Source organism: Furipterus horrens, unplaced genomic scaffold (assembly GCF_987537825.1).
Source record: "Furipterus horrens unplaced genomic scaffold, mFurHor1.1.pri manual_scaffold_2, whole genome shotgun sequence".
Taxonomy (NCBI): domain Eukaryota; kingdom Metazoa; phylum Chordata; class Mammalia; order Chiroptera; family Furipteridae; genus Furipterus; species Furipterus horrens.
Window position 1 is genome coordinate 83,009,163 of NW_028327172.1, and position 12,296 is coordinate 83,021,458.

Below are 12,296 nucleotides of genomic sequence, written 5' to 3' on the forward strand. Positions count from 1 at the left end.
CAGACCCCCATTACAGTACTTTTTTTCAATAGTATAATTCAGGTATTAATGATTGACAAGACAAAGGGACAAAGAATGCAGCAGTGCCAGGGGCATACCTCCTGTTGATCTTGTGATAGATGAGTGCTTATAATCAGTACTATTACCGGTTTGATATTTATCTTACATGTCATGCCATTCCAGTTGTTGCTAACAAAAATATTTATGGCTACATTTTAAGGAACATAGATAATCATCAGCTAGAAAACTTTGATATGCTTGTAAGGACAGTGAAATTGGTCAAATGTCACAACATGAAAACTTAAATCCAGGACATAGAGATGGAATTGGTTTGTTCACATCTACATTTATCGACATTTATGGTCATTTATTTTGATATAGATACCTAAAATCACAGTGGGATCACTATCACCCAGATACTGTTAAGTTGAAGTTGTATAAGCTTCTATATTGTGTACAAGAAACTATAGAGAGACTTTATTTATCTCCTGTTTCAGAGTCAGTGGTGCTTTCCACATATCAAAATATTTCAAATAGCTGAATCTTATCGTACCTTGTGTCAAAGCTTTTCATTTAAAACATAACTGATGAAAATGTTTCTTAAGAAAATATACGAGTGCAAACTTTTCTGAAATCCATGCAATGTCATGAATGTCATGACAAAGGATTTATTAAACATATTTCATTTAGTAAACATTGGGCCTATACCAAGGGCCAGGTATTGTTCTAAGTTTCAAGGATGCAGCAGTGAACAAAACCAGACACCTGATTTCATGGGGCTTTCTGTTAGCAGAGGGGGTAAAGAATCAACTAGTAAACAAATAAATGAAAAAGATCATCTCAGATGTAGTGATCAGAGCTGTGAAGAAACTACAGCATGACATCGAGATAGGGAATGATTTGCAGCAGTGAGAGGAGAGGGGAGGAAGCCTCTAAAATTAGGGTAGTCAGCTGGAGTATCCTTGAGGGTCTGAGACCACAATAATGATAGTCATTTGAAGAATGGTAGTTGAGCAAAGGGCCTGAGATGAGCAGGAACATAGTGCATTCCAATTTGAGTTAGTTTGTTGGGACTTAAGGGCTCATGGTAATTTTAAGGATATACATTGGGCAAGCAGTTGGGCTTGGGAATCCCAAGCATGGGAGCATGTGATGACATAGGAAATGAAGATTAGACAAGTCAGCAGGTTTCTGAAGATAATGAAAATCATTGAACAGAACCACCGTTTAAAAAACCCATTTTGGGAGTTTCTTCCCTTTCCTAACACATTCACCATGAAACTAACAAATACCTGTGGGCATATTTCCAAGCAAATTACAGATATTAATTCATTTAATCCTCAAAACAACACTAGAAGGTAGGTACTATTATTTCCCTCCCATTTTTTTCTGATAAGAAAACTGAGACCCAGAGACATTACTTTTCCCCAAATCACATTTATTTAGTGGAGCTTAGAGGCAAACCTAAGTAGCTTGATTGTGGTGGAGTCCGTGGTCTTTTTTTTTTTTTTAATCCTCATCCAAGGACATTTTTTTCATCATCACTTTTAGAGAAAGAGGATGGGAGAGAGAAAGAGAGAGAGAGGCATCAGTTGACTGTCTTCTTATGCATGCTCCGACTGGGAATTGAACTCGCAACCTGGATATGTGCACTGGCTGGGAATCAAACACATGACCTTTTGGTCCATGGGACAATACTCCAACTGAGCCACACTGGCCAGGGCTAGAATTCATGATCTTAACTACTATATTGCCTCATTGGGTGTCCAACAAGAGAGGATACATAGGACATTGAAGAAATCTGCAAAGAGACTACTAGAAAGCATAATGAGAATGTGGGGGAGGGTGTTGAATAAAATAATAAATCCATTGTCTGCTATGAAGTGGGTGGGTACCCCAATTTAATTTGTTTCTCTTGAGTTCATCACTGCATGGTTGTAGATAACTACTGACTTGTCACATTCACCAAACCACCAACCAGAAGGCCAAAAGAAGTTGAAAACGATGAGCAGCAGAAAAAGCAAGTGGCCATCCAAACCCACATCAGCAAAGAATGAAAGCACTATGTTCCCTGGCTGGTTATAGGACCTTGCTTCAAATGATTTTTACAGTAGTCCTCCCTTACCCACAGGGGATAAGACCCTCAGTGGATGCCTGAATCCTCAGATAGTACTGAACCCTATATCTATACACAAAGTGGGCAAAAGTAGGTTTACAGTTGTCTGTGTGGAAAATAATACAATAATTAATAAATAATAATACAAGAATGAACTCTGCATTTCACATACACTATTGATGTACTTTTGCCCACCCTTGTATACACTGTTTTTTTATACAAGTAACCCCCCATATAACACAGTTGTTAGGTACCTAACAAATGCCATGTTATGCAAAACCATGTTATATGAAACAAAGAACTAATACAAAAGGAGTTAGGTTCCAAGAAATTTTAAAAAGTACTATTATACTTTTATAATTAAGAGAAATATCTTTATTAAAGCAATTTTCATCAAGAGTATTACATATTAATATGAATTAAATAATGTTTTCTTCATCATCACTACTAAGCTCCATTAACTGAATGTGTTTTCTTTTTGACAAGATATCCTCTTTCTCTGAATTTTCTTCAGCATTATCTTGATTTCTATGCTCTACTTTTTGCAAAAAAATCTGTTATTTTAGATTGCTTGCTTTAATCTGAGAGATTTTTATAAATTCCATTATAAGAAATTTCACTTTTGAAGTTCTCTCTTAAACTTTGTGCTCCTTTCAGTGCAAGGATTTTCATTTCAGAAATATGACTCTAATACTCCATGAACAAAATGGGTTTAAAATTCTGATTAATTTTAAAATTCTACAGGCAAATCTGATACGACGTATGCGCTCGAATGAAAAATTTTAAATAAGTTATCTTTTCCTCTTAAAAGCTTTCATCATGTTCAGCGTTGTTCCCTACTGTCGTGTTATACGGGAGTTTTCCCCAATTATCTGTATTAGAGAAAAACCGTGTTATAGAAGTACCATGTTATACACGGGGAAATTGTTCATACATATTATAAATTAGGCACAGTAGAAGATTAACAGTAATAACTGATAATAAAATAAAAGGACTTTGTGGATTCTTTCTGGTATATCTGAATTGCCAGCATCACTTACTCTTGTGCTTTGGGGACATTAGTAAATAAAATAAGGGTCACTTGAACAGAGTCACTGTGATATCATGACAGTCAGTCTGATAACTGAGATGGATACTAAGTGACTAATGTGCAGGGAGCGTGTACCACATGGAGATTCTGGGTAAAAGGAAGATTCTCAGCCAGGTGGGATGGTACGGGATGGTGTGAGATTTTGTCAAGCTACTCAAAACAGTGAGGAATTTAAAATTTATGAATTGTTCATTTCTGAAATTTTCCAGAAAAAAATTTTGCTATTTTCAGACCACAGATGACCATGGGTAACTAAAACTGGAAACAAAACCAAGGATAATGGAGGACCACTATTTTTTAGAGAGCTAAGAATTTGAAGTGTTGTCCACGGAAGAAATCCAACCTTCTCATCAACCAGAGCCTACCACTCTAAATTCCGAGACTAGTAGAAGTCACCTAGCAGTGCCCCGCCCTGCTCTGTCATTTCAATCTCTAAACTCAACCTGGGAAGTTGCATTGGTCTTTCACATGGCTTCCAGATGATAAAAGGGAATGTGTCAAAATAGATCACTTTGTCTTTTTCTGTCTTGTTCTCCTTGTCTCAAGAAGGACCCTGATTGTATTCAAATTGACAAAATCCAGCTTAGGTTGCCCCTGGAGGAGTGAGTCTATATTTTCTCAGGAAATTTAAGAAAAAATTTACCAGGTTTACCTTTGATCTGGAAATAGCTCAATGTAATTGCCATCGCTTGACCTTGACACAGTTACCTACTTCTAGAGCATTCTTCGGTGGCCATCCCAGAGTTCCTTTGCTCTCTACTGTCATGGCAGTGCCAGGAAGTTTTAATAAGTATTCAAAGGCTTTAACGTGAAATATGAAAGAGCAAGCAGATTCTTCCACAAAGGGTTGAATTCTTACATTAGTTTTAGCACTGCTAATGGCATGACCTTGTTTTTAATGGCAGTATTTTTCTTTTTAGTTTCATACTTTCCTTTTTTCCATATTAACTTTGCTTCTCTAAAGTTGCTCTAAATTATGGTTGCACTGTGTGTTGTTTCTTAATTATAAATCCTAGTGTTACACTTTCTCATGTTTCCTCCTCACCTCTTTGGCTCACAGTGTGCCAGTCACTTTAGTGTATTAACTTATTTAGTTCTTGTAATCTACTTTTTGAGATTACTTTCCGCATTGGGAAACTGATGCCCAGAGGGCTATAAAACATAATAAATTTTGATTTGCTGTTTTCCAGAATATGATTCCTAAATAATTTGTATTATTTTATAATATAAATAAACTGACTTTCAAACACTGAGGATTTCATATTAGCCTGTTTACATGGTATTCTGTTAGTCTTTTTACAAATTGATGAACAGCATTGGTGTGTTTGCTTTTATTTTTACCTAAGTATAAATTAGTACCTCATTAAAATGAAGAGAAATGTGATTATTTTCTACATGTTTCCACCTGGGATTGAACCAGGGGCCTTTTGAGTGTGAGTCGAATGTGACAACCACTACACTAGGGAAACTAGCAAAATCTGGTTATTTTCTAATTTTGAAAATTCATTATTTGTTCACAATTTTGTAATAAACTCTTGTGTAATGTTGGAAAATAAATTGTTTTTAGTCACATGAAAAAGTTTCTTAGTCACGTTATTCCTCTCTATTTAAATTTTCAAGATTTTTGCATGAAATATAGGTTAGAAATGTAATAGAGATCATATTAGAAAAAAGTTGGAAGTTATAATTTTATTTCTGAGGGCATATCAGGGCACACCTGTTTCTACACACAACACATATGTGGTATTAGAAGAATGGTTGACCTATAATGGCTACAAAGGAAGTGGGCCATTTCAGTCCATATGAAACTTGAAATCAGATTTGCTGGAGACAGTGAGGTGTGAGATCTGGGTGTCTCTAGTCAGTATCTTTCTAGCCCAAGCACAAGTTTGTGAGAACCTCAGCTGGTGTGGAGACTGTGGAGAAAATACTAATTCTAGCCACTGATTGGAAGCCACCAATGGGATGACTGCCTCTTGGGCATGTTGATGTGCCATCTGGGCTTCCCATAGGTCCCCTAGCCATCTGTGCCTCTTTGAAACTTGGTATTTACTTTGAATAATTTTTTAAAAAATTAAATAGAACTGAAGAGTTTTTTTATTGTTGTTCTATTACAATTGTGCCAATTCTCCCCAATTTACCCTCTCTGCCCAGCCTACCCCTTGCTCCTACAGTCAGTCCCCACACCATTGTGCATGTCCAGGGGTCATTCATACATGTTTTTTGACTAGTCCTTTCCCCTTCTTTTGACCATTATCCCCCTTCCCCCTCCACTCTGGCCACTGTCAGTCTGTTCTATGTGAAGAGTTTTTTGTTTGTTTTTTAAATATGCTTTATTGATTATGCTGTTACAGTTGTTCCAATTTATTTTCCCTTTGTTCCCCTCTACCCCTCCAACTGCCCTCCCCCCAAGTTCATGCCCATTGGTTGTGCATACAGTTCTTCTCAACATCTTCCGGTCTACTCCACTCCCTCCTACTATGCTTCTTAATTCCTGTACCATCTCCTGCCCTCACCCCCCTCCCCCTCCCTGCTGACCTCCCCTCATAATGTTCTCCATACCTATAGTTCTTTTCCCACTCTCGTTGCCTACTTAGTTTGCCTTTGTTCCATTTTCCTAGCTTCTGTTGTTGGTTGTTGTGATACAGTTTTCATTTTAATGTTCATAGTTTTGATCCTTTTTCTCCTAAACAAGTCCCTTTAACATTTCATATAACAGTGGTTTGGATCTGATGAACTCCTTCAGTTTACTTTGTCCTGGAAGCACTTTTTATGCTCTTCTATTCTGAATGACAGCTTCACTGGATAGAGTAATTGTGGTTGTAGGTTTCTGCTTTTCATTACTTTGAATACAGTAGTCCCTCTCTATGTCGCAGTTCACTTATCGCAGCCTCACGGTATCATGAGATTTTAAAAAATATTATATTTAATTATTTATCGTGGATTTTTCACTATATCACGGGATTTTGCAGTACTGTATATATATGTTGTTAAAGTTACATAGGTTTAAGAGTGCAGAATATGTTTAAAAACATAAGTCGTGTTTATAAAAGTGTGGAAAAGATTAATAAGGGACTGGGAATGGTTTATAATTGTGTGGGAAGGGTTTATAAAGCCTTAAAATATATATACATACTAAAATAAATGTAAGGTTCCTACTTTGTGGATTTTCACCTATCGTGGGGGGGTCTAGAATGTAATACCTGCTTTACATGAGGGAATATTGTATTACTTGCCAGTCCCTTCTTGCCTGCAGAGTTTCTTTTGAGAACTCAGCTGATAGTCTTATTGGGACCCCTTTGTACGTAATTCTCTTCTTCTCTCATGCTGCTTTTAAGATTTCCTCTTTATCCTTAATTTTTGACATTTTGATTATAATGTGTCTTGGTGTGGTTCTCCCTGAGTCCAGGTTTTTTGGAACTCTCTGTGCTTCCTGGACCTGTAAGTCTATTTCCTTCCCTAAATTAGGGAAGTTCTGCTTCATTATTTTTTACACAATTTTCCAATTTCTAGTTCTTCTTCACCTTCTGGCAATCCTATGATTCAGATATTGGCCCACTTATAGCTGTCCCAGAGGTTTCTGAACCTCTCTTCATTTTCCTCACTTTTTGCTTCCTCTTTCTTCACTGGTTGACTGTTTCTTCTCTATGTTCTGATTTATTGATTTGATCCCTGGTTTTCTTTCCCTCACCACTAGTTTCATATGTGTTTTCATTCATTTCAGCAGGAATAGCCTTCATTCCTTCCCTGTCTTGTTTAAGATCTGCTGTTAGGTCTGTAAGCATTCATATAACCAAAGCTCTGAACTGTACCTCAGAAAGATTTCCTGTCTGCTGCTTCCTTAGATTAGATATTTGCTGTCTGGTCAGCTGTGTCACTGGGATCTCTATCATGATCTGTGCCATCCTGACAGTTTTGTGTTTACCTTTGCTTCCTGGGCAGGGCTGTTACACCTCCTATGCTATACAGGGCAGAACCCCGTGCACTCGTCACAACGGGGTGACCATTCTCACCACACTGTGATGTTTTGTGTGGGGGTAGCGGTCCAAGGTGGATTCCTGCTGTTCATTCTCCACTGAGAGACCGGGAGCCTCCTCCTCCGTCCCCACCCCCTCTGGACCTCACAGTCCAAGACAATGGGGGTCTGCCATCCCTGGCATTGGAGTCACAAGCTGATGGGTCTGGTAGGCAGCCAGGGGTGCTCCCCAGGCACTTCTCACCTCCCTTTAAATATGGGTGTCTGTGCTTACTGCCATCCCATCACTGTTGCCGCTGCTGCTGCCGCCTTCAGCACAGCTTGACCTCTCCACTCCAGCTTTGCCTTTCCTACCTGTCTGGATGAGCACCACTTCTTTATAACTTCATACGTTGGACTTTCATTTATTTTCTGGAACTTCTGGTTATTTATGATTTTGTGGTAGTTGTATTCCTTCTTAGTTGTGGAGGGAGATGGAACGTATCAGTCTAGGCCTCTATCTTGGCTGGAAGTCCCCATGTGAAGAGTTTTGATGTGAACAAATTTCTATTAAAAATTGGAAGACTGTCATTTTACGATTGAATGTAAATGAGCCACTAAAAGCAAACTACAAACTAGCAATTTCATGGGGAAGGTGAATAGTCCAGAAAAGATTTTTGGAGCAAGCTCTGGACAAGAGCAAGCGTTAAAAGTCTTTTAATTCCCACTCGAGAATTTGAAAGTATTTAAAATCTTGTATTATGGTTATTTCCTTTATTCCTTCATAAGAACAGAAACATATCTGCTTTATTATTATACACGAAATAAACTGAGTGATATGTAGATTATGAAATTTGGTTACAGACATTTTTTTAATGTTATTTTTGAATTAGGCAAAATACACAGTGTCTTGCATTCTGTCTAAAGCACAGGATAGATTTAAGGAAATGTGAGTACATAGGGAGGGGTTGATTAACACATCCAATTAACGAAACTTTGACATTTTAACACTTTGGCTATTGTCAGTGAGCTTGCAAGCTTCCAATTTCTATTCATTAGTTATTCCATTTCCCTAGTTGCTTCTCTCCTTCGCCTTCACACAATGGCAACATTATTAAAGGGTGGATTAAAAATGGCATCCAAATTGATAAGAAATAGTTATCTAGTGTTCCTGTATGTGTTTTTTACTTGAAAAAACTTTCAGGCTAAATGGAGTGAAGAAGATTTGAAATGTAAATGGATTCTTTGTCCCTTTCGTAGATAATTGTACTAAATGCTAATCTGTGGGTAACTAATGTGTTCTGTTCACTGATAAGCTGTGTTGCTTGAAACAAATTTATAAAAAAAGACTTCGTTTGTTGGCAAAAACTTCCATCCCAGTAAACTTGGTATGTCTGATATTTTTTGTGCTTCTATGGAACAGAAATTCTATCTGCATTTCCTCTCTCTGAAAATGTACCTCCTCCCTACCCACCCAATGACAATGGATGGTTTAGAACCTGCTTCAGCTACATTAAACAAGGGGTCCACATACTTTTTTAAAAAAATAAAAGGCTTGATAATCACTCATTTGTGCTTTGAGGCTATTTGGTCTCCGCCATGACTACTCAATTTTGCCTTTGTAGTCTGAAAATAACCTTACACAGTATGTAAATGAATAACTAAGGATGTGTTCCAATAAAATTTTATTTATAGACATTGAAATTAGAATTTTATGTAGTTTTTTTATGTTATGAAATATTTTTTACTTTCTTCCAATAAGTTAAGTGGTTTTTTTTTTTTTTTTTTTTACAGTAATTTAGTTTTTATTGTAGCTTGAATGCCTTATAAATGAAGACAGTGGGCGGATGTGGCTCAGGAACCAAAGTTTGCCTACCCTTGAGTTAGACCCTTCTTTGGTTGTCCTGAGTGCATCTATTTTCCTTCCTGCTCTCTTTTCTTTTTAGCTGTCTAAACTCAAACTCAGTACTATGCCCAGTTCCTTTTGGTGGTGGATTCTGTGACCTTGTGGAGGTTCCACTAGCATTTTGCTTTGTTTTCTTTTGATTTGTTTTGTTTGTTTCCCAATGGAGCATTGGAGGAGAGCTGGGTGTACCTCTTTTGTTTGCAGGAGTGGAGAGAATACAACAATGATTTATACTATCATACTTAAAGAGTTAATAGTTTAGACACATAAAATCCAATTCTGCTTCTGTGGCTTTTTATTTAATTATAAGAAATTTAGATGCTGTAATTTTGCTAATGGAAATAACCACAATGATGTGTGTGTATGAGAATATTGCATTAGAGACTGGTGATTTGTGATTTTTGTATTTCTTAAAAAATACAGACCAAATTGTGAAAAGACTCAGGGGTTGACTGCATATTACTGGGCTGTGGCTGCCTTTCAGCTTGATTGAAATCCTTTCTAATGAGAACAAAGCTGAATTGGGGTTGATGGCTCATTGTAGGCTGGAGTTAGCAAACCACCTCTGGTAATTTGGTGGATGCAAAACATTTTTTTGTCCTACATAGCCTTGTAATTACTGATCTTTTGAACTTCTGGTTTTGGAATCAATTAAGTCTTACCCACTTGCGTCCTGTAATATTATTTTACTTGAAGGTGAAGAAGTTAACGGATAACCTCTTTGGCTAGTACTTTAGACACTTGGAAAAGCTCTTGATTTTTAATCAACATAAAAACAAAAAGCATATTTTAACTCTGTAGGTCCTTTTCTAGGAGTGATATTTTCACAAACTAGGTTGAGTTATTTTATTTACTTATCTGTTTACTTGAATGAGTTCTTTTCAGGTGGATGAGATGTTATGTCACTGAAAGAGAATAGATAATAAAAATCTGATTTGCCTATTGACCTGCTTCATTAGTGTGAATGCATTTTTTAGGTCATTTTGGTCCTCACTAGCATCTGTTGCAGAAGAATGCATCAGTGTTTGCCTTCAAGCATCCCTCTCCACTTCACAATCCAGGTAGTGAGGATGCATTTTAAGGCTTGTGGATGGGTGGGCAAGCCTTGCTCACCCTCTGTTCTGTGCAATTGAGGTTGGAGGGCCTGTGATCTCAATGGTAGTGTAGGGGACTCGCACAGAGACATCCTTGCTGTTTGCTGCTGTGCTGGCAGAGGAGAGGTCCAGGCAGGGGAGGGGCCTTGCTATTTCATTTCCATGTCTTGCTTACTCAGGTTGTACCTACTTATCCTGTTCTCTCACAGTTCTTACTGTTGAAACCTTTCTACTCAATGACAAAATAACTTACATTTCTTTCTTTGTCAGACTGCAATTTTCATTAAAAATTTGATGCTTGACATATATCTATGCAAAAACTTGTGCACAATGTCCATAGCAGCATTACTCACCGTAGCCAAAATGTGAAAACCAAATGTTTATCAACTAATGAATGGATTAAGAGATCTACATTCATACAGAAAAATGTTATTTGGCCATTAGAAGGAATAAAGTATTGACATACAAGCTACCACAAGGATAAACGTTGAAAACATTATATACTAAGTGAAAGAAGCCAGATACAAGATTACATATTGTATGATTCCATTTATATGAAATACCATAATAGGCAAATCTATATAGACAGGAATTCTATTAGTGATTATTAGGGATTAGGGAGAGAGAATAGGGAGTGACTGCTAATGGGTACATTTTGGAGGTGTTGAGAGTGTTCTAAAATTAGTTACTCATGATGGTTGCACAATTCTATGAATATACTAAAAACCACTGAATTTTAAAAGGCTGAATTATTTGGTATGTGGATTATATCTCAATAAAGCTATTATAAAAATAGTCCACTTAAAAATAGAAAGTTTGTGTTAATATAGCTTTGTCATCACTAAAAATTAATGAGTTTCTTCAGAGTTATACAGTTAGCATAACTTTATGAAAAATCTGATAGTTCTATTTATTTATTTGTTTATTTTTATTTATTTGGTTGTTTGGCTCAGTCTTTGCCACTGGGGGAAAGGATTATCTGAAAAAAAAAAGAAGTCTTGTCCCATGGATGACAAATTGAGTTTATTACTTTGTATATTGTGACTTCAGTTATTTCTAAATATTATCAGGTGAGTACTTTACGATTGCAAAGCATTCCAATGGAAAATAAAATATTTAGTGAGAGATCTAGATTTCTCCCTACCCCCCCCCAACAACAAACATCTTATCTCTGAAAGCTCTGAACACATGGCATCATGGCATCACAGTCAAAATATGCTCAACAAGTTTTGTGGTTGCTACAGCTTTGGCTTTTTGGGAGTCTTAAGCATTGGTGTCATAAAGTAGGCAGTTCTGTGTGATATCCCACACATAAAAGCTCCTGTACTTGATGAATAGGAGAACAAAAAAAAAGTTGAGTTGCCTCCCAGCTTTATTTTCATTTCTTTCTTTTCTTCTTCTTTTTTTTTTTTTTTTGAATGACAGCTGAAGATAAAATGTCCTTTAACCCAAATATTATCATCTGGTACATCTGCCTTCCAAAAGACAAAACGAAGGTCAGGTGGTCTGCATGTTTGAAGCATTTCTTAGCTGAAATACAAAAGGACATTGTGGTTTAAAATAAACTAAAACCATGGCTCTTGGAATGGGAAGAATGCTCTGTAGGCCCACTGAGGGGATTATCGTTGCAGAAGCAGCAGTTGTTTGTGGCAGGAGAAATTATTCAGAAGAGTGCTACTTCTGCAATTTTGGGACGCTTCAGCTGCATAGATCGGAGCTGATAATACTCCAGTCACTAGCCCATCTGTTTCTGAAAAAGTCCAAAGAGAAATGTAAAAATGGCATCCAGAGAAGAGGCAGTTGTGTTGTGTGGACTAAGATATACAATCAACAGTTGCTTGTGGTTTCTCCCCTAGTCTCTAAGTAATGGCACTGGAATTAGAATTCTGTCAGTTTGTTTTATACAATGATTTCTTCACTAAAATATTTTCAACTTAAAGTTCAACTTGGTGAATTATTTAATGATGAAGATGATTGTAACCTGAAAACAAGCTGAATGAACTTAACCTTTTGAGTTCAGTTGTATAGAACGCAGAAATGCTTAGGATCCGGTAGTGTGGTTAGATGATGTAGTTGAAAATGCCTGGGTTTTAAAGTTAGGAACATCTGGATTTTGGTTCTGGCTCCTCCTCTTA

At 37.0% G+C, this 12,296-nt stretch overlaps 1 protein-coding gene and 1 non-coding gene across 2 annotated transcripts in view; one reads left to right on the forward strand and one right to left on the reverse strand.

The window, feature by feature from the left end:
• Positions 1-12,296, forward strand: part of NCAM1 (neural cell adhesion molecule 1) — a 365,791-nt gene that overhangs the window by 177,949 nt on the left and 175,546 nt on the right. The window lies entirely within an intron of this gene.
• Positions 4,603-4,675, reverse strand: TRNAV-CAC (transfer RNA valine (anticodon CAC)). The gene has a single exon. It is a non-coding gene; the product is annotated as a tRNA-Val (tRNA).